The sequence below is a fragment of the Chiloscyllium plagiosum genome, unplaced genomic scaffold, assembly GCF_037043375.1.
Source record: "Chiloscyllium plagiosum isolate Xiang-an unplaced genomic scaffold, Cpla_swu_hap1 HiC_scaffold_6, whole genome shotgun sequence".
Classification (NCBI taxonomy): domain Eukaryota; kingdom Metazoa; phylum Chordata; class Chondrichthyes; order Orectolobiformes; family Hemiscylliidae; genus Chiloscyllium; species Chiloscyllium plagiosum.
This window is the reverse complement of record NW_028270144.1, coordinates 49,001,908-49,025,651: the sequence shown is the minus strand read 5'-3', so window position 1 is coordinate 49,025,651 and position 23,744 is coordinate 49,001,908. Positions and strand designations below refer to the sequence as shown.

Here is a 23,744-nt window from a genome sequence, read left to right as displayed (position 1 = left end):
TGCTTAGAGGAACAGCTGGACCATGGGTAATTATTCACAGATCCCTGAAGTTGGCAGACCATGTGAATAGGATAATTAAGAAGGCCAATGGGACACTTGGTTTCATCAGTTGCAGCATAGGGTATAAGAGCAAGGATGTAATGTTGGAGGTGTATAGAGCATTAGTTAAGCTCCTTTCTGGTTGGACTGGAGATGTTTTGATATCAGGTTATCATTTGAAGTGTTGTCCAGAATTTATCTGAGTTGTGGGGACTCTGCAAACTGTTAAGAATAGCTGGTGGGATCCCTCATTTGCCCTCTTGCCCTCATTTTTGACAGATCCTCCATTTTTGCTGGTAGGTGAAAGAGTATGAGGGAAACCTGAACTTAGAAGGGTCATTTGAACTCAGTGTAGAGTTGGCCTAATCAATCAATGAAGGTGAATGGGGATCATGGGTTGATAAGAAGGCTACGAGGGACGTTTGAAAGCAGGTTTATTGGCATGAGGTGTGTGAGGGACCATGGGGTTGCTTTCATCACAGATTGGCATGGAACAAATAAGGGGCCACTACAATAGGGGAGAGGGCATGAGTTGACATGCATGCTATTTGGGATCATTGAGGATGGATGCAATGGGGAGTTTCTTTGGCGTGATGTTATGAGGAGCTGTTGTGGATGGTGGGGTTGGCATGAGTTGGTATGAATCAGGCATTGGGAATGGTGTAAAGGTGAGCGCCTGGTTGTAAGGAGTAAGGGCAAGTAGAACTAAGGAATAAGAAAAGGCTGGGAAAACCAAGGTAGGTATTTTGAACAACTACAGCCTTTTTTCATTGTATGCAGATTTATTTTTGGTACTATTCACAAGAAATATTTTTCCTTTTGACATTGTTGGTACAATAGGGCCTTATATTTAAAATGTAGCATTGGAAGAATAATTCCTCATGGGACTTCCCCTTACCTCGGACATAATCAGCATAAATGCATGTCAATGTAGGCCCCATGTGAGAAGAGGGGGATGGGCTGGAAACTGAAAGAACTTTGTGAGGCTAGCTTTTGTGTATAGTTTTGATGGCTACAAGTTGAGAGTTTACTGTTTTAAATCCCTGTCTCTTTATTTTACCTATGAGACAGCTTGTTGTCTGCATGTTGTCCTCAACTCCACATGGTATCATTTCTTGAAACAAAGGACTTTGAGGATTTGGAAGTTGAATGTATCGAATTAATTTACCTTTCAGGTTTGCTTCTATAGTTGTGCATTATTCGAACAGTACTGATATGAACTAAACAGAAGAGATCAGAGATGTAATGCTACAGATTGTTTTCAATACATTGTGGAGTAACTAATTCGGATTTATTTCAGAGTCCCATTAAACTTGGATAGCGCGAATGATAGTGGAAATGTTTCCTCTGAAGGGATGTGGATCCCATCCCCCACAAGCAGCACATTAGCAGTTTATTTTTCTAGCCGGGAGAGCCTCTCCAAGTTTGTTATGTGGAGCTGCTGAAATTCCTGAACCTTTCTTAATTTCCCTTTCTGCTCAACCTGGCAATAATCCACACACTGGCACAACAGTGGTTTTCCACATGCTGGACAGTGTTCATTCATGGTATAACTGACACCCTCTTGTCTTCTGGAAGGGAGTAGAGTGTCATGAGGGGAATTAACAGTGAAAGGAAATCTCATATTGAACTGTTCTTTTTTTCCCCAAGTTAGCACAGCCTACAGTGTCCTTAAATTGATTCTTATCTGAGGCCTTATAGATTTTTTAAGTTGTCCTTTCATTTTAATGTCCACTTATATATTTCCCCTTATCAAGCAATAATTGTGTTTCAATGAAAAGCTGGGCACTGAAGAGTCTTTCTAGATTTTTTACCTGATCATTTGATTTAGCTGTTTTTGTACATGCTATTAATTCAATTTAGAAAATAGCGGTCTGATGTGCAGATTTCTTGCATTGGAAGAGAACTCCTATCATTATAGGCTTTAAAATTATTTCTTGCTTTTACTTATTTTTCCTTCAGCTTCTCCTCAAATAGTCCCTATTGACAGTCTTGAGGTCCAAACTGACTGGATGAACAGATTTGCCCCTCCCCCTCAGACACAATGTAGTGCAGGCTGGATAGTAGTCAAGCAGCCTGGAACCTGATTGAAGAGCTCGGCTTGCTGTCAGCTCGGAGTTTGCATTCTGCAGAGGCTGTCTTGTTTGTGGCTTGTCAGCAATTGCTTGCGACAAGGTTCTTTGCCATGTGTGAAAGCAACTTGGCATGAATGCAGGGCTGTACCATGTCTCACACCCTGATGGGGGTCGGGGGAGGGGGGGAAGGAAAGGATCAGTCCAGAACAGATAATAGGCCACAAAGTATTCTCCCCAAATTGCTTTGATATTGCCCCAGTGTCTTAATGTTAAGGGGGCCAGAGTTTGTGAGAAAGGGGTCTTGGTGTTAATTTTCTCAGCTGCACTGAACCTGAAGTAATCATTGAAACAGAAGGTAAGTGTCCTAAGTCTCCATTCTGTAGCAATGCTTTAGTGAATTGTCTGCTGTTTCTGCACTGATTAGCTTTATACGTAGTCTGCTGTTTGCACCATCAAATACTCACCCTTAAACAACATATCACTGCAGTCAGTATGCTGCTGAATCTCCTACAGGGTGCCTAAGTCTAAGACGGCCTCTTTCAGCTGGGACTCTGCTGTAAAGTCTGGCTCGGTCAATTTGCTGCAACACAATGGCCCCTTGCAGGCCTCAGAATACTGTACAATTCTTTCAGTGAAGGGTGTTGACTGCTTGAGTGGTAGCAGTGATTACATTGCATTGGAGTCACACAGGCCTAATTCGTGAGAGTACCAGCATAGCTTTTCTTGTCAGGAATACATTGTTTCATTTTAATATCTGTGATATAGCATGATATTAGCTATTTGACGAGGTGTGAGTCTAAGTTTTAGTTTTGTGTTTGTATTTTTGAGACACAGAACACCTGGCTTTTTAAAATTGGAATTGTAGCTAGCATGATCCTGAAGTTTCTATTTAAGCTGTCTGACAAAAAGATGTATTGTTGCACATGGATCAAATACTCACCCACCAAATCCTTTGTTGAATTGTAATTTATGAACAAAATGCAAAACTTCTAGTAAGGATAGCTTGCCTGTTGCCCCACTAGGCTTTGACTTGAGTTTTTAATTTGTAACAGATTAAAACAGACTTCAACCTGATTTGCAAAGGAATCAATATATATTTAGTCCAACTGTATTTTAATGATACATTTCGAACGTCATCCTAATATGCAGTAATATATAGAATAGCCATATCTCTTAAGACATATCTAAATATATAATGTGAAAGACAAAGCTGGTAAGGATGGGAATCCAGCATCTGTGTTTCTGACTGCATTTAGCAAAAAAATTATTTCTGCCACTAACTGATGAAAACCATAAGGTGGATGTAATTGTTTTTAACATTTAATAATCGTTTCTGTGTATTGGTCAAGCTCTAAACTAATTCCGAGTCAGGTAATTAAACAACAAAGAGTTTAAAATGCTCTTCCTCTATTGGCAGAGATTGGATTTACAGTAAAATTTGACCTTCATTTCTGTGAGTGGGAAATTGACATTTCTATCAATGTGACCACCTGCAATGATATTTAGACATCCAGTTGCATTACCATTATAAGTTGTCAGAGAATGTTTGCATTTTGGGTTAATGTCTGATGCATTCCTTATTTTCTCTATTGCATTCCCCTTATCTTTCTTGCATCTGTAAATCCTGTATCACCTGATTAATGCCCGATTAAATTAAAAGTGCTTGTCATATGCTAACATACCTTTGCATGCAAACTGTGACGGACACACATAGTCATATTATTTATATCAGACGTGAGTGCCTCAGAGATGCTCAGCATTTTATGCCAGACAGCTCTCCAGGTACAATTGCAACATGTGGATTGAAGCACCTCACCGCTCTGTACACAGATTTCAACTTATTGGCTGACAAATAATTGGGTGTAAAAGAATATTAAGAGGAATAATGTACAAAGGTACGTTACTATATTCTTGAAGAAAATACACATTTATACTCTCTCCAACCCTTTTTCTTAAAAGTGCAAGTATATTAATTTATCACTCTGATTAGGACAAATGTTGTGGTTATGCTGTTAACCAGGATCTGGGTTACAGGGGAACTGCTGATATAATGAGTTTAGAATCCTATCTTAGTAAACTTTGTAATTGTGCTTGAAAGTTCCTTAAAATTACAAATAAAGTTAACATTTCTGTTAATCCCCAAACGCTGCAAATTGCTGACATTAACAGAACTTGGTATTCTGATCTGCCAATGAGGCAACAGCCACTTCCAAACTTTAAGAGAGTTTCATTCTGAATTGGGAAAACTGGTGATGAGCAGAGAAAGAAAAGAGCCAGCTGCATGTGCTCAGGAACACGTATGGCATATATCTAGGTGAAAGGATAATTATACTTGTGCCATGTAGGTTCACTTCAAACTAATTTCATCGATTTTCTCTATTTGGTAAAATATCAGTAAAAGCATTTTGATAGAATGATACAGCCTAGTTAATAGCTATTCAGTGTGATATTTGGGCCTTCTCAGATATTCAAATAGTCCATGTCCAAATGCAGCAATACCTGCACAATATCCAGACTTGGTCTGACAACTCGCAAGTAACATTTATGCCACACAAATGCCATGCAAAACGTATCTACAACAGAGAGAATCAAACCATCTTCCCTTGGTACTTAATGGCATCACCATCACTGAAGTCCACATTATCAGTATCCTAAGGATTACCATTAACCAGAAATGGAATTGGACAAACCATATAAATATACTGGCCCCCAAAACAGGGTAGAGAGTAGGAATCCTGCAGCCAGCTATCACTAACAAGGCACAAATCACTGATGAAGTACTCATCACTTGCCTGGAATAGTGCAGCTCCAGCAACACTCAAAAAGCTCAATGCCAACCAGAATAAAGCAGCCCACTTGATTGAGACCCCATCCATCATTTTAAACCTTCATTCCCTTCACTACTGATGCAACATGTTATGACTGTGTGCCAGCCACAAGCTCCAGTGTTGTAACTTGTCAAAGGCACCATTAACAACATCATTCAAAGATTCTCTAAGGACACAAGCAGCAGTTGCTTTGGAGCACCACTTGCCACAAGTTCCTCTCCAAGCCATAAAGTATCATAACTTGGGAAATATAGAGCTGTAGCTGTTGAAGAAAGTGGCTTAAGGATTATTAGGGATGAGCAATAAATGTTGCTCTTGCCAACAATCCTTGCATTAAAAAAAGAATAAAAGCAACTGTGTCTACTTCCCTGCGACTTTCCATGAGTGACATTACCCTGTTCCTTCCCCATGATCTAGCTGTGTTACCTCCTTCAAACCTTTAATCTGTCCTCTTGAAGAAATTATTATGAAATCTACTAATGCAACAACCTTCTCAGGTAGTGTTCCCAGATCCATATAATTCACTGAATTTGTACTGAAGTTTTTCATTTCAGGTGTGGTTGTTTTGAAGATTATGTTATATCTGTGCCCATGAATTCCTGACTCTTCTGTCAATAGGAATAGAGTAAATAAGCAAGGTTTTTCAATACCACTCAGAATTTTTAAGGCCTTTATTAAATTTGCTTTTAACATCAAGTGAATTATCTCATCTTTTTAAGCCTCTCATTTCAAATACCTAAGGCACCCTTTCCAAACCTGCACATCTTCCCTGAAGGATGAAATATTAAAAAAATACATTAAAAGCTTCAGTAAGTATAAAAAAGTGAGATATAAAGTAAACATTGTATCGTCAGATGATGAGACAAAAGAATTTGTTTGTTGTTTATATAAATGATTTTAATGAGAATTTAGGAGATGTGGTTAGTAAGTTTGCTGATGATTCCAAAATTGGTGGTATGGTGGATAGTAAAGAAGGCTATCAGTTGGGCTAATGGGCAGAGAAGTGGCAGTTGGAGTTTAATCTAGATACATGTGAGGTATTGCATTTTGGTGAGACAAACCAGGGCGGGACTTACATAGTCAATGATAGGCCCTGGTGAGTGTTGTTGAACACAGAGACCTAGGGGTGCAGGTTCATAGTTCTTTGAAAGTAGTGCCACAAATAGACAGGCTGGTGAAGAAGGTGTTGATACGCTCCCTTTCAGAGCATTGAGTACAGGAGTTAGAATGTCATGTTGCAGCTGTATAGACATGTGTGAGGCCACTTTTAGAATACTGCGTACAATTCTGATCTTCTTGTTATAGGAAGGATGTTGTTAAACTAGAAAGGGTGCAGAAAACATTTACCAGAATGATGCTGGTTTGAGTTATAAGAAGAGTTGAATAGGCTGGGATTTCTTTCCCTGGAGCATTGGAGGCTGAAGGGTGACCTTATAGAGGTTTCTTAAATCATGAGGGGCATAGATAAGGTGAATAGCCAATGTCTTTTTCCAAGGGTAGGGGACTCCAAAACTAGAGGGCATATGTTTCCGGTGAGAGTGGAAAAATTTAAAAGGGACCTGAGGGGCAACTTTTTCACACAGAGGGTGGTACTTGGAAAATAATGAGTGGCGAGAGGTAGGGACAATGATAATATTTGGACAGGTACATGAGTGGGAACAGTTTAGAGGGATAGTGATCAAATGCATGCAAATGGGACTAGTTCAGTTTGACATTCTTGGTCGGCATGGAAGAGTTAAACCAAAGGGTATGTTTCCTATGACTGTATAATTAATAATAGGAAACGAGGAAATTGCAGACACATTGAATATCTGTCTTCATTGTAGAATGCACAACAAAACAATAGTAATAAAGCAAATCAAAGAACAAAGGGAGGGTACAACTTAAAATGATAATTATCATGAGGGTAGGTTGGGACCTGATGCTTGTGCAAGCCATGTTGCCTCTAATGAATTCATGTAAGGAGTAGGAGACCTAGCACATGTTTCTCAACTTTACACGTTCGACCTAACTAATTTGACTAAGTGTAAGGGGAAGTCCTGATTCTCTACCAGGGCAGGAGAGGAGCAGGAGAGACATCCCTCAACGTACATACCTGGTCATATTTGTTATCAACAGGGCAACTGTCGTTTCAGCAAGGCTCTTCTAACTTATTGTCTGGGGACAAATCTGACACTGGATTTGGGTGAAACTTCAGTACACCTGCAAACTAGTCACACACAGCAGCAGCAGCAGTGACAATGGCAAAGAGTCCTGAAGATACAAGAGCTATTAGCTGGAGACAACATGAACCTGGGAAAGAAGGGCCAGAGATATCCAGAGTACCATCTATATGGCAGCAGGTTACTTGCAGGAGGAATATCTACAGAGGCAAAAACATCTGTGCTTTTCTCAAGGACAACTTGGCCACAAGACCAACTTGCCACCGTGATACAGCCGTTGTGCCATATATTGCAGTGACTCACATTTTCTTCACAGCTACTGACCTCTGCTGGCTAGCCCTTTCATTTGTGCATCTCAGAAGTTGACCGAGGTCTATGCACGACTGAGGCCCATTTTCTAAAGTTCAAAGCCAAGTGATCTTGCAAACGTGGAGAACAACCACATTCAAAGCCAGCAGTATAGCATCAGCACCTCTTGCTTTGTCCAAAGTAAACGAGTCAACATCTTTGCTAAACTCCTCCACTGTGAGTTCAATATTCAGCTCTACTCTGTCACATAATCTTTCAATGAAGTCTATGGTATTTCTATGGAGTATGTTCCTTGGTAACAGTTTACTCTCTAAAGTACAACTTGAGATGGTGCTTTACTCTTCTCTTAATTGTTTATTGCAGTTGGTAATGATTCCATTTCCTTTGTTTTCAGTGTCAACCTCCCACGCTGCAGTGAAAAACGTCCTAGCCTATCTAGCCTTTCTTTATAACTCAAACCTTCCATATCTGGCAACATCCTGGTAAATCTCTTCTGAAGCCTCGTCAGCTTAATAATATGCTTCCTTTAACTGGGTGACCAGAACTGGACACAGTATTTCAGAAGGCGCCTCACTAATGTCCTGTACAACCTCAACATGACTTCCCAATGAATGCTGATGGATCTGTTGTCTTTTTTATCTTTTCATACAATGCCATAGGGCATCTGGATTATCTGGCACTGTCGTTGACATTAGTCATTGGTGCACTGCCTAGCAGTCTGTTGGACTTAATTTTGAGTGGCTCTTAGTGTAGTCAGGATTGTCTTGCTTGTATCTCTCTTGTAATTAATCAGAATAGATCATTTGACTTCAGTGACAATGACATAGTGATGCTAGTTTTGAATTAGTATTTTAACATAGAGCCAATAGAGTCTTACGCACGGACACAGACCCTTTGGTCTAACCAGACCATGCTGAACATAATTCCAAACTAAACTAGTCCCATCTGCCTACTCTTGGCCCATATCTCTCCAAACTTTCCAATACATTTACATATCTAAACGTCTTTTAATTATGATAATTGTACCTACATCCACTACTTCCTCAGGAAGTTCATTCCACATACGAATCACCCTCTGTATAAAAACATTTTTTAAAATCTCTCTCCTCTCACCTTAAAAATGTACCTCCTGGTCTTGAAATCCCCCATCCTAGGGAAAAGACAACTCCCATTAACTCTGGATATACTCCTAATTATTTTTAAAACTTTTATAAGGTCGCCTCTCAACCTCCCACGCTGCAGTGAAAAACGTCCTAGCCTATCTAGCCTTTCTTTATAACTCAAACCTTCCATATCTGGCAACATCCTGGTAAATCTCTTCTGAAGCCTCTTCAGCTTAATAATATGCTTCCTTTAACTGGGTGACCAGAACTGGACACAGTATTTCAGAAGATGCCTCACCAATGTCCTGTACAACCTCAACATGACTTCCCAATTCCTTTATTCAAAGGACTCAACAATGAAGCCAAGCATGCCAAAAGATATTTTAAGTATCCTCTCTATATGTGATGCAAACTTCAAAGACTTCTGTATCTGAACCCCTAGGTCCCTCTGTTCTACAACACTATACAACATCCTACCATTAACTGTATAAGCCCTATCCTTGTTCGTACCACAACACAATACCTTGCAATTATACAGATTGAACTCCAGCTGCCATTTTGAAGCCCTATTTGATCGAGATCCCTTCATAATCTTAGAAAACCTTAACTGTCTACTATGCTGCTGGTTTTGGTGTCATCCACAAACTTACTAACTATGCCATCTTATATTCTCATCCAAATTATTTATATAAATGACAAACAAAAGAGGACCCAGAACTGATCTGTATGGTACACTGCTGGTGACAGGTCTCCAGTCTGAAAAACAACCCTCGACCACCACTCTTTGTCTTCTGCTGTTTAGCCAGTTATCTATACAGTTGGAAAACTCACTCTGAATCCCATGTGACCTGACTTTATGAATTAGTCTACCATGCAGAACAAAGTTTGCTGCTTTATCCTCATCAAACTTTTTGTTAACTTACTTAAAAATTTAATCAAGTTTGTGAGACATGAATTTCCTCCCACAAAACCACGCTGACTATCCAGTCAGTTTTTGCCTCTCTAAATGTTCATAACTTCCATCTTTTAGAATCACCTCCAATACTTTACCCGCAACCCAAGTCAAACTCAGGTCCATAGTTCCCCAGTTTCTCCTTACAACTTTTCATCAACAAAGATACAACATTAGCCACCCTCCAAAGTTGTACTTATCAGACTGCAAACTTATTGCCTGAAACTCTCTTAACATTTAAATCGTATTTAGTTATTCACTTGTGTTGCCATTTTTGCTCGGGCTAAAGGCTAAGATTTGAAAAATGGAATTATGAGACAAGAGATTTTTATTGACTGACATGGACATCATTGACTGAATGGTTGCTTTCTTGAAGTGTCAATGAGGTTTTGGCTGAATGTATCCGTCCAAATTGTAGTGTATTTTCAGAATCACAAGTTTATTACAACACAGAAAGAGGCCAGCCTGCTGTATGTGTAATAGCTGTCTTAATCAGCAACTAATTTAGTGCCACTTACCTCCCTTTTCACAGAGCACTGTACCTTCTTCCTTTACCGATAGTAATTTGATTCCCTACTGAAAGTCTTGGTTGAACCTAGCCCCATCACACTTTCAGGAAGTGTATTCCCAATTTTTCTTTAGATTAGAGTCCCTACAGTATGGAAATAGGCCCTTCAGCCCAGATCCTAACCACTCATTGTGAAAGGTTTCTCCTCATATCACCATTGAATTTTTCTATCAGTTCCTTTAAATCTATGCCCTATCATTCTCTATCCTTCAGTCAATGAGAAACATTTCTCATTGCCTAATCTGTCCAGCCCCCTCATGATTCTATCAAATTTCCTCTCAGCCTTCTCTTCCGTAAGAAAAACAATCCCAACTTTTCCAATATATGCACAAAACTTGCTTTTGATTTTTTTTCTGCACTCTCCCTAATGCTTTCTTATCTGCTTTAAAGTGATTGACCTTTATCTGATCTTTACCTATACCATACAGCAACCTGTCAAATCCATTTAAAGAGTTATGCTATCCTCCTCATAATATTTCGAAGTCATTTTAATCTACAGTTATTGAAATTGACTCCTATACCTCAAGGTCCAGGCCATGAGAAAAAATAATAAGGTCCAAAAACTGACTTCTGGCAGCTCAAACTTTCCTCCAGCCTAAAAAATACCCATTGACGATTATCCTACTTCCTATCCTTCAGTCAATTCCATATCCATGTTTTTGTATGAGTTCTAACTTTGATCATTTGTACTATTGGAAATTTGGTGTTGTTCATGTCTTTGCTCATTCACAAATACTTAAGAAAATGCAACATGTTCAGCGCCAATTATCACTGAACATCCCTACTTCTGACCTTACTCTGCAGGGAAGGTCATTAATAAAGCAGCTGAAGAAGGTTGGGACTAGGACATGACTTGAGAGATCTGAAGCTAAGACCTGCAGCAAAGATATCAATCTTTCTTTTCACCAGGTATGACTCTAACCAATGAAAAGATTTTTTCCCCTGATTCACAACAACTCAATTTTTTAATAAGGTTTCTTGATATTACATTTAGTCAAATACCACCATGATATTGTTTTCACCTTTTTCATAATGGAGGTTAGCAACTTAGCTGAGTGGTGGAACCTAAAATATGTGTCAGAGAGCAGGTCATTTCTGAACATGTGCCTCTAATAGAGCTGTTCTAGTCCCTTTCCATTGCTTTGCTTATTATAGAGGATGGGGTTTTACTTGTCTGGATTAGATTTGTCTTGTCCTTGTGGATCTTAAAAATCTAGATAATGTGGCACAGTTGTTGCCATTGTCAATAATCATCTATTGTCAGGATGTTCTGGGGTTGTCTAGATCCGTATTGAAGTATTCAAATGGTTCTGTGTTGTAGCTTCACCAAGTTAACACCTCATTTTTAGGTATACCTGATAGTCCTGGAATGTCTTCCAGCGCACTTCGAGTCATAGAGATGTGCAGCATGGAAACACACCCTTCGGTCCAACCCATCAATGCCGATCAGATATCCCAACCCAATCTAGTCCCACCTGCCAGCACCTGGTCCATATCTCTCCAAATCCTTCCTATTCATATACCCATCCAGCTGTCTTTTAAATGTTACAGTTGTACCAGCCTCCACCATTTCTCTGGCAGCTCATTCCATACACATACCACCCTCTCCGTGAAAGAGTCGCCCCTTAGGTCTCTTATATCTTCCTGAAGAAGGGCTTATGCCCGAAACGTCGATTCTGCTATTCCCTGGATGCTGCCTGACCTGCTGCGCTTTTCCAGCAACACATTTTCAGCTCTGATCTCCAGCATCTGCAGACCTCACTTTCTCCTCTCTTATATCTTTCCCCTCTCGCCTAAACCTATGCCGTCTAATTCTGGATTCCCCCACCCCAGGGAAAAGACTTTGTCTATTTATCCTATCCATGTCCCTCATAATTTTGTAAACCTCTATAAGGTCATCCCTCAGCCTCCAACGCTCCAGGGAAAACAGCCCCAGCCTGTTCAGCCTCTCCCTATAGCTCAAATCCTCCAACCCTGGCAACATCTTTGTAAATCAAGTTTCACAACAGCTTTTTGAAAGGAAGGAGAATTACACACAATATTCCAAAACTGGCCTAACCAATATCCTGTACAGCGGCAACATGACCTCCCAACTCCTGTACTCAATACTCTGACCAATAAAGGAAAGCATACCAAATGCCTTCTTCACTATCCTATTTACCTGCAACTCCACTTTCAAGGAGCTATGAACCTGTACTCCAAGGTCTCTTTGTTCAGCAACACTCCCTAGGACCTTAACATTAAGTTTATAAGTCCTGCTAAGATTTGCTTTTCCAAAATGCAGCACCTCGCATTTATCTAGATTAAACTCTATTTGCCACTTCTCAGTCCATTGGCCCATTTGATCAAGATCCTGTTGTAGTCTGAGGTAACCTGCTTCGCTGTCCACTACATCTCCAATTTTGGTGTCATCTGCAAACTTATTAACTCGACCTCTAATGCTCACATCCAAATCATTTATATAAATGATGAAAAGCAGTGGACCCAGCAGCGATCCTTGTGGAACTCCACTGGTCACAGGCCTCCAGTCTGAAAAACAACCCTCCACCAAGACCCTCTGTCTTCTACCTTTGAGCCAGTTCTGTATCCAAATGGCTAGTTCTCCCTGTATTCCATGAGATCTAACCTTGCTAATCAGTCTCCCATGGGGAACCTTGTTGAACACCTTACTGAAGTCCATATAGATCATGTCTACTGCGCTGCCCTCATCAATCCTCTTTGTTACTTCTTCAAAAAACTCAGTCAAGTTTGTGAGACATGATGTCCCACGCACAAAACCATTTTGACTATCCCTAATCAGTCCTTGCCTTTCCAAATACATGTCCATCCTGTCCTTCAGGATTCCCTCCAACAACTTGCCCACCACCGATGTCAGGCTCACTGGTCTATAGTTCCCTGGCTTGTCCTTACCACCCTTCTTAAACAGTGGCACCACGTTCGCCAACCTCCAGTCTTCTGGCACCTCACCTGTGACCAGCAATGATACAAATATCTCAGTAAGAGGCCCAGAAATCACTTCCCTAGTTTCCCATAGAGTTTTAGGGTACACCTGATCAGATCCTGGGGATTTATCCACCTTTATGCTTTTCAAGACATCGAGCACTTCTTCCTCTGTAATCTGGACATTTTTCAAGATGTCATCATCTATTTCCCTTTATTCTATATCTTCCATATCCTTTTCCACAGTAAATACTGATGCAAAATACTTGTTTAGTATCGCCCCAATTTTCTGTGGCTCCACACAAAGGCTGCCTTGCTGATCTTTGAGGGGCCCTATTCTCTCCCTAGTTACCCTTTTGCATTTGTAAAAACCCTTTGGATTCTCCTTAATTCTATTTGCCAACACTACCTCATGTCCCATTTTTGCCCTCCTGATTTCCCTCTTATGTATACTCCTACAGCCTTTATATTCTTCTAAAGATTCACTCGATCTATCCTGTCTATACCTGACATATGCTTCCTTCTTTTTCTTAACCAAATTCTCAATTTCTTTAGTCATCTAGCATTCCCTATACCACTCCCCTCCCCCCTACCCTGTTACCATGCCCCAGGTACAATGATAGGATGAAGTCATCCTCTGAGATAATGTAAATGTAAATGCCCTAATCCTGGGGAATCATTATGCAAACAAATTCCTGACTCCGTGATTCCCCAAGACGATGTAGATGTGATATGCTTCAGTATTGGGGGATGATCACACAAACTAATTTGATTGGCTGGAGATGGCAATGAAAGCATTTCTGAATGGAAAGGACTGAATGAGAGTTTAATTTGATAATAGCAGGAGAATAGTAGTAAATGGCTGCCCAAATGAAGTGTGAATCATCCACATTCCTGCATGACTGTCCCCCCCATCCTCTTCCAGAATGTTCAGCTTCTTGGATAATGACAGTACAATTTAACTGTTTAACAATACATTAATGTCCAAAGAGTTGGTACAATTTAATCTTTTAACATTATGAGTTGATACAGTTCAGGGTCAATCACATTGCTGGGGTCTCGAATCACATGCAGGCCACACCAGGGAAGGATGGTAAATTACCTTCCTTAAAAAGGATATTAGTAAACCAGATGGGCTTTGGTGATCATTATGTGAATTCATTGTTAAGTCTAGCTTTTACTTTCAGATTTGCAGTAATTGTAGTGTATTAATTGGACATTAATTTGTATTAACAAATTAATTCCATCAGCTGCTATAGTGGGAATTGAACCCCTGTCTCCAGAGTGTTAGTATGGGCCCCTGAATTAGACATTTAATGAACTTACCATTGCGCCAATTCCCACTAAGCTAGCATTGATGGTCAGTCAAAGCATCCTGACATTCACAGATTTTTTAAAGTTGGACTTTTGTTTCCTTGCTCAGCAAAAACAGTATCTAATTCTTCACCTCAACTACAGTAGCTTCAGTCGTTGTAAAGTTTTAATCACTTTCAGTAACACCATTCCTCATCAACGACTGTATCCCATTTGATTTCTTTTGTATGTTTTGAATTCAACCAGTTCCATTGGACTAAAATACTGTGAATGCTGGTATTTTGAAACAAACTAAGAATGCTAGAGAAACAGCAGCACTCATTTCTGAAGAGGAGTCATATTCTGATTCAAAATGTAACTGCTTTCACTCCATAGATGCTACCAGACCTGTTGCGTTTCTCCAGCAATTTCTATTTTTGTTTCACTGAACTGGTCTGACATCACTGGCAGTGGCAGAACTTCATCTCCCACCAAATAATTTTCTGGTGTATCATCAACACTGTTAACAGACAAACTTTAACACAATTCACATGATAAAGTGCTAGAAATGAAGTTACCTTGATGCAATGGAGGTGTTATACCTTCCCATTGATACCATTAATTAATACGCACTTAAGTAGCAAATCTTTGAAAGAGATTTTCCCTTTACCAACAGCAATTGGTCAGGCTCCATAAGAATATTATTTTTGTTTTCTTGCTGTAGAGGGCAGAAACAAAGAGACTTTACAATTGGGACACAAAATTCTTATCATCCCCTCATTTTTCATCTTTTCTGATAGTAAATACATTGGAAGATACTTTTCACACTCCTCAGAGTAATGAGAGAAACAGTATCTGTCTCTTCATTTGTGCTCTTTCCCTCACTGTAATTGGGGAGATACAGGACCAGAGAATTCAGGTCAGAACAAAAAAAAAGGAACTGCGATTGCTGGAAATCAGAAAACCAAAACAGAAATGACTGGAAAAACTCAGCAAGTCTGACACCATCTGTGGAGAGAAGGTAGAGTTTACACTTTGGGTCCAGTGATCCTTTTTCAGAACTGATCGTGTCATTGAACTGAAGCTGCCAGACCTGCTGAGTTTTTCCAACAACTTCTGTTTTTGTTTGTGTTTAAAATCTGATCATTCATGGTCTCATCAAATGGCAGAGCAGGTCCAATTGGCCAACTGACTTTCTCTGGCTCCTTGTCCATCTGTTCACATTCTGTTCATATCAAATCTCTTCCTTCTCCAAGTCTTGTGTCGTTTTGCTATCAATGGTCCACTGCTTCCAAAATGTTTGTGAGACAACCAATTGTCATGAGTAACAACTGCAGTAGCACTTCAAACCTTTAGGTCATGACCTTATTCCCAAGAAGGCAGTATTTTTAAACTCCACAAAAGTCTGATTCTGCCTCTTTCTCTGATTTTCAAACTTTTGTCTGTATCTGGTATTGTGATGAGTAGCCTTCACAGGGTTATAATCTTGAGTCTTGAAAAATGATACATTTAGCTGAAGCTTTTTATCCTGGATTCATCAAAGCAATTTGCAAGAATACCAAATCAAGCATAAGCAACTTTATTAGAGGAGAGTACTGATTGTTTGGCAGGTATACTCTCATTGGTAAAGGTTTTACCATGGTAAATGGAATGTTAGTGATGACTCACAATTAACTACCTTATTTTGGTTAAAGTTTAATCTGGGCAGATTGACGCTGATTGGTTAGGGTATTGCACTGAGAAATGAAACAGACAACAGCTGACATCTGCTTTGTTGAGTTGGAACAGATGCAGTGTGCGTACATGTTCTTTCTGTCTGCCAAGAAAAGGACATTTGTACGTATTGGAAGCTGCGTATATTAATACATGGCTTGCTTTCTGTCTCTGTGAAGTTTGCACATCTCCCAGTGTCTGCTTGGGATCCCCTCAGCCCAAGGATGTGCAGATTAGGTGGATTAACCATGGGAAATGAAGGATTACAGGGATAGGGTGGGGAGATGGGATGCTCTTCTGAGGGTCAGTGTGGACTCACTGGGCCTGATGACCTGCTTCTACACTGTCAGGGTTCTATGATGCCACTGTGTGGCATTGTTCAATATCATCAACATACCAGCAGCATGTGTCAGCAATTTACATGACCAACATTTTGCATGTATGTCATGCAAACAGAAATGTCTGAACTTCAAAGGGGAACAATTTCTGGTGTGGTTAGGTGAACTACAGTTAGTCAGGGATATCATCACAATCAGTCAAGGGGCTAGCTTGGATGATTTCTCCACAAGGGGTAGGTTATAAGAAGTCAAGCTCTAGATTAGAGTGGTGCTGGAAAAGCACAGCAGGTCAGGAAACATCCGAGGTGCAGAAAAGTCTGAAGGGCTTTTGCCCAAAACATTGATTTTCCTGCTTCTTGGATACTGCCTGACCTGCTGTGCTTTTCCAGCACCACTTTAATCTAGACTCTGATTTCCAGCATCTGCAGTCCTCACTTTCACCAATAATCAGTCAAGCGTTTGGTCCTGTTAGAATCAGGGGATCTATGTCCTAGCAGTGTGGGGATTTGGGCAGGTCAGCCCAGAAGTCAACTGGAACCAATCTGGGGACCACAGCTCAACCAGAGAGTGGTAGAGACACCAATCTATGGGTAGGCCACAGTTCCCTGCAATGACAAAAAGGGAATTGAATCTGATGGAAGTGGAAAGGAAAGGTGTTAGTGATGATGTGGGGGCAGGAGAGGTGGTGAGGTAACCCCAAGTAAGCAGAAAATGCAGAAGGCAAGAAGGGTTACTAATTTGGGAGGTTGAGGTGGGTGAAAGCTGTTGAGTGGACATACTAGAGCAACAATGAGAGTTGTTGCCAATGAGCCTTGGTGAAGCGTGTGCAATGGCAGAAGTCAAGTGAAGGTGAGGGAGGAGAGAGAAGACTGTGGCACGTAGCCTTGCAGGCATTGAAGATTTCCTTTCAGCTCTATTGAGTGCCCTAGTTACCGGGACACTGTGCTGACTCGGGCTGCGGTTTGGGTCCAGACTGACAGTTTCTGGTAATGTAGCCTTGTGTGACATTCCACAGGAAAAAGGAAGGCCTTCCTCTCCACCAAGACATCCGGGCCCCTACTACCAAAGTGAAGAGCTAATTTTCCTTTCTTCTGAGCCATGTCCTGAATGTAGAAGATCAAGCACCACAATTTGAGAGTCAGTTCCTGGTTTGCTGGGTCTGGGCTTTAAATATGGTGCAGACTGCATGATTGCCAGAGAGCCCCAGCAGTGGCTAGTACTTCTGCCTCTCTGGCTGCAGCATTCTTTGAGCGGGTTGGGTACGTTTTGGCGCTGCCCTTTTGGCACCGATCATTTGGCCCCACCGTTTTGGCTCTAAACTGTTTTGACGCTCATTACTTTGGCGCTGAGCTGTTTTGGAGCCAATTCAGAATAAAAAAAAAAGTCTTGTTTGGTTAAAGAAGAGAGGATGACTAACGACCTAATGTAATTTTCTCAACTAGCAAGCGTTGATAGTCAAAGCTGTAATGACCCGCTGTAGATTCAAATCTTGTTTTGTTATCATTTTCTCATTTAACAATTGTTAATAGTTATCTGCTGCCTTGATGATACTCAGGCCCCTCTGTCTTCACATTGGAAAGCTGTAATACAATTTTTTTTCTATATTTTTTTGTACAGCCCACACCAGAAATGGCTGAAAACATTCTAAGCAAGAGAGACAAACCAAAATGTTCATACAATGGTTATCTATATGTGTTTGATAAATGTAGCAAAATGTAGAAATTCAATTTTATAATGAATAGGTTTAAAATAATGAATAAAAAAGAATTAGATTTATTTTTTGCAATGCAATAAAAACAAATTTCTTACGGGCTCTACAAGACTTCTTTAAAATTCTGAATTGGCTCCAAAACAGCTCAGCGCCAAAGTAATGAGCACCAAAACAGTTTAGAGCCAAAATGGCGGGGACAAATGATTGGCGCCAATAGGGCGGTGCCAAATAGTCTCATTCTGTCTTTGAGCAAGGTGCCCAAAATTCTGATTGCATAATTAATAAAGTGAAGAGTGGAAGATTGTGTGAGGAAAGTAGATCTGAGCCATGGTAGACTCAGTAGCAAGAACCTCCCTTGAGAAAACACTTTTTAAAAATGATTATGGGAAAATTTCATCCAATGTCATTTTGGATTTCATCCAACGTACAATTGAAGCTCCTTTCCCTGTGGACAGCAAGTTTCCTTATTGTTTTTTCTTTCTGTATTTCAAGATTTTCCCTTTCTCCTCTTTGAAATAAAGTTATCAAGTTTTTCATTTTGCCTTTGTGGGCGGTGCGGTGGCACAGTGGTTAGCACTGCTGCCTCACAGCGCCAGAGACCCGGGTTCAATTCCCGCCTCAGGCAACTGACTGCGTGGAGTTTGCACATTCTCCCCGTGTCTGTGTGGGTTTCCTCCGGGTGCTCCGGTTTCCTCCCACAGTCCAAAGATGTGCAGGTCAGGTGAATTGGCCATGCTAAATTGTCCGTAGTGTTAGGTAAGGGGTAAATGTAGGGGTATGGGTGGTTTGCGCTTCGGCGGGTCGGTGTGGACTTGTTGGGCCGAAGGGCCTGTTTCCACACTGTAAAGTAATCTACGTCAGAATTAGGACCTTTGCCTTTCTCTATTCCTTTCTTTTCCTAATTCCTGTTATTTTACTAGAACTGAGTCCTCGTTAACTCAAACTTTCTACTATCTGGATTACTCTTTCTACTATCTGGATTACTCTTTCTCATGGATCAGATGTTGACACAATACATCAGCAACTCTGCGATTTGAGTTCGTACATTTAACTTTATTTCTACGTTATCTGTCACTACTTTCAAATTAATCTTACCACTGTTGCAAAGCCTTTCATACACAGGTTCACTCTTTTAAAAAATTTGCTGTAGCTATGCGGTACGGTGGCACAGTGGTTAGCACTGCTGCCTCACAGCGCCAGAGACCCAGGTTCAGTTCCCGCCTCAGGCGACTGACTGTGTGGAGTTTGCATGTTCTCCCCGTGTCTGTGTGGGTTTCCTCCGGGTGCTCCAGTTTCCTCCCACAGTCCAAAGATGTGTAGGTCAGGTGAATTGGCCGTGCTAAATTGCCCGTAGTGTTAGGTAAGGGGTAAATGTAGGGGTATGGGTGGGTTGCGCTTCGGCAGGGCGGTGCGGACTTGTTGGGCTGAAGGGCCTGTTTCCACACTGTAAATAATCTAATCTATGCCAACTTTTAAGTGAATACGGCAGAAAGAGCTGTGAAATATCATGCCACAGTTCCTCAGGGTAGTATCCTAGGTCTAAACACCTTCAGCTGTTTCATTAATGAACTTCCCTTCACCATAAAGTTCAGAAGTGGGGACATTCTCTGATGATTGCATAATGTTCAGCACCATTCACAAATCCTCAGACACTGAAGCAGTCCATGTCTAAATGCAACATGTCCAAGAAGATATTCAGGTTTCGGCTGAAAAAGGACAAGTAACCCAAGTCGCAGGCAATGCCCATCTCCAAAGAGAGAATTGAATATTTGTCCCTTGGAATTCGATAAGAGACAAAAAAATCTGCAGATTCTGGAATCCAAGGTAGGCAAGCAGGGGACTGGGAGAACACAGCACACCAGGCAGCATCAGGAGGTAGAGAAGTCAATGTTTTGGGTGTAAACCTTCTTCAGGACTGGGGGTGGGTGTAAAGGGAGCTGTAAATAAAGGGGGTGGAGGAAGCAGGGTGGTGGGGTGGAGCTTGGTGGAGACAGGTAGAGGGTACAACCTGTTTGGTCGATAGGAAGGGTGAATCTGGTAGGTGGCTGAGAGGAATGGAAGAGAGGGGGAGGGCTGGGAGGGAGTTGGGGGATGGGAAGGGAGGTGATTTGAAATTGGAGAACTTGATGTTGAATCCGCCAGGCTGTAAGCTGCCCTGGTGGAAGAGGTGGTGTCGTTCCTCCAATTTGCAGTTTGATTCGTTGTGGCAATGGAGGCCAAGGATTATCATGTCTGAAGGGAGTGGGGAGGGGAATTAAAATGGGCGGTGACTGGGGGGGTCTGGTTGGCCTCTGTGGGCCCAGCTGAGATGCTGGGCGAAACATTCACTTAGTTTATGTTTGGCATTTGATTGCATTAGCATCATAAAAGCTCCCACTTTCGACATTCTTGGGGTTACCATTGACCAGAAATTGAACTGGGCTATCTACATAAATTGTGTGCCTACAAGAGCAGGTCAGAGGCTAGAAATCCTGCGTGAGTAATTCACCTCCTGATTCTCAAAGATGCAGTACTGCCTGCTTGCCTAGATGAATACAGCTGCCTCAGCACACAGGATGCTTGACATCATCCAAGGTAATGGAAAGCAGACCACTTGGTTGGCAGCACATCCAAACATCCACTCCCTCCAACACTGATACTCAGTAGCTGCATTGTGTACCATCTACAAAATGCATTGCAGAAATTCCAATCCAATCACAGCACATTCCAGTCCCACCACCACTTCCACCTGGAAGGGCAAGGGCAGCAGATACATGCAAACACTACCACCTACAAGTTCTCCTCCAAGTCATTCACCCATTCTGACTTGGAAATATATTGTTTTATTCACTGTGTTTGGTCAAAGCCTGGAATTGCCTCTCTACTGATATTGTGCATCCACCTACGGCAGTTCAAGAAGGCAGCTCACTGCCACTTTCACAAAGGCAACTTGGTTTGTGCAATAAATGCTGGCCAGCTGTGGATGCCCACGTCCCATGAATAAATAATAAGTAAAAATTCTTGTTTAAACTCTGGTAAATTCCGGTCGAATCATTCCTATCCTTTGGATGAGTGTCTAATTTGTTACGATCCCTGATGAGACTGATAAATGTTCAAAATATGTTTGAATTCCTGGTGATCGGATTAAAGGAATTGCAAGACAAGATTTCAAGTCTTATCACATTGACAGCAAACTGAACTCAACATTTCTTTGTTGCAATTAATACTACTGAAAATATTCTTCCAGCTTCAAATGGGCTTATGTGCATCCATTTCATTGAGTTCCCTACAATGTGTAATTATATAAACATAAATACTTTCCTCACAGGTTTGCAATTTAAAGCTCATTCCTTCCAGTTTCAAATGGGCTTATGTGCATCCATTTCACTGAGTTGTAATGTCCATTAAAAGCTAATTCCCATTTTTATAGAGAATTCCTGAATTGGTTACTAGCAATAAAGCCCACTCCAGTGATTTAAACTCTCTGCCTTACTAGGATAAATATTCCTGCGTGGGGTACCAGGTATAGTACCTTTCTGACTAGAGACTGTTCTCTCTCCTACACCCTGCCTCGTAATTCACAATGAGGTAGTACACTCACTGCTGACTATGCAGACTTTTATCTGTCTGAGTTCTCTGTCTTGTGTTCTAAGTAGAAACTTTCTGAGACAGAATCTATGTCCACAGATCACCAGCTGCTTCACGTGAAAATTTTACATCTTGCTCTCAGTGAGTCTCATGTCCTCATGCCCTAGTTTGTGAGACAGAATTTACATTGGATTACCTGATTGTCTTTGTCTTTGTTTCTCTATTTGAGCTTGCATTAAAGAGATGGCGCCAAAACAACATATAAAACCATAAGTTAGGCATTTCAAAGCACATTGTACACATCCTGCCAACTAATTTATTATACTCAATAGAGATAAGATTCTCTTGTCACAGTTATCTATTTTATCATAGAATCCCTATTGTGTGGAAGCAGGGCATTCAGCCCATCAAGTCCACATTGACTCTCTGAAGAGCATCCCACCCAGACCCATCTCTCCCCCATCCTATCCCTGCATTTTCCATGGCTCACCTACCTATCCTGCATAGCTTTGGACAGTGGGAGGAAACTGGAGTACCCAGAGAGAAACTCCATGCATACAGTCGCCTGAGGGTGGAATTGTGCCTAGTCCCTTGTGCTGTGACACAGCATTGTTCACCACTGCACCACTTTGCCACCCATATTCTTTTTTAGTAAAAATATAAGGCATAGCCTGTAATAACAATAATATGTGGTGATCCACATTCAAACTCCATCTTTCGAGTGCTCCTGCAGACAAGAGTTTACTTTATTATTTATTGATTCACTTACTTTCAATCACTGCTAAAATCTCCTTTTTTTTTATTTTTGTAGTCTTTTCCCTTTCCTTGGTTTTGCATCTCTCATGTTGCTTTTAGGTTATGTCCTGAATTAGACATAGCCTAGACCCTAGGCTAGTATTCATGATGGGCTGAACTGTCTTACAGTTTGTTTTGGTCTATACCATGACCACCTACCAGCATTTTCTCTGAGTAGATTTAAGAATTCATATAAATTTCATATGAATCACTGGGGAAGTGTGCTGGAGATTAGCCCCCACCATTCCCGGAGTCATCAAACATGTGGAAAGATTTAATCAAACTCTTTAAAGTCTGGAATTGACTTGACTAACAAACTCAGGTTAAAAGAAGACATTCAACAGAACTTAACAATAAAAGAATTTTTTTATCACAAACACATTGTCTTTAACCTGAGGCAGTTAGAAAAATGAATTGTCAATCTACAACTCTAAATTTCTCCCTGCACAAACAGAAACACAAAGATAGTCGAGATGTGGATATTAAGGAAAGGAAAAACAAAATGAGAAAAATAATTGTTGATAGCTTTAGTCTGGAGCACAAGATTCAACACTTTCTTTTGCTTACTTTGAACTTTGGCTGCTGTCACAAGGTTGTTTGCATGCCAATATTTAGGGACTGGTTGAAAATTCATTCTTTCAAAGCCTCTGAATGTGTTTTATGCCGTTTACACAGGGTATTTGCAAACAAAGGTCAATGCAAGACAGCATTGCTCACCTTCAATTGTTCAGAAGGCTGTTCAAAGTCAACCACATTGGTGTGGGTCTGGAGTCAGATTAGCTCAGATCAGTTAAGGACAACAGCTTCCTTCCCTAAAGGACATCAGTGAACCAGATGGTGTTTTCCTGACAATCAGCAATGGTTTTATGGTCATTATTAGACTCTTAATTCTAGAATTTTATTGAATTCAAACTTCTCCATCTGTTACAGTGGGATTTGAACCCAGGACTCCAGAACATTATCTTGTGTCATGAAATTAATAGACTTGCGATAATATTACCAGGCAACATCTTAATGCTTTAACCACCCAACTTAAAACTCATTCATCCTCTGCAATCACTTAATGCTTGCTGCTTTTCTTTTTTTGATACCCTAAAACTGTTAATACATCCATAAGATCATACTGCACAGGAGCAGCAGTAAACAATTCAGGCCGTTATGTCTGCTGGTTTATTGCACAAGTATTGCTGAAAGGTACTTAAATTAAAAATGTTGTAATGTCATTAAATAGAGTTCAGGGAGCAAGATTTAAAGTAAGGATAAAAGGATATGAAAATGAAAATGAGATCAGTCTCTTATATTATTGCAGGTCTGGCTTGTTTATGGATTCTCTTTCCAAAGTAAATGGGTG

At 40.7% G+C, this 23,744-nt stretch overlaps 1 protein-coding gene across 7 annotated transcripts in view; it reads left to right on the top strand.

Moving 5' to 3' along the window:
* The first annotated feature begins 2,335 nt into the window (after positions 1 to 2,335).
* bcl9 (BCL9 transcription coactivator) overlaps positions 2,336 to 23,744 on the top strand; it is a 253,860-nt gene continuing 232,451 nt past the window's right edge. For 5 of the 7 annotated variants that reach the window (XM_087987985.1, XM_087987989.1, XM_043691452.2 and 2 more), the window contains exons 1-2: positions 2,336 to 2,469; positions 10,841 to 10,945. The gene's annotated coding sequence lies outside the window, so the exon portion shown is untranslated. Of the gene's footprint in view, positions 2,470 to 7,594; positions 7,630 to 10,840; positions 10,946 to 23,744 lie in introns of those variants that run through there. The other 2 variants (XM_087987986.1, XM_087987990.1) reach the window with 2 other exon arrangements.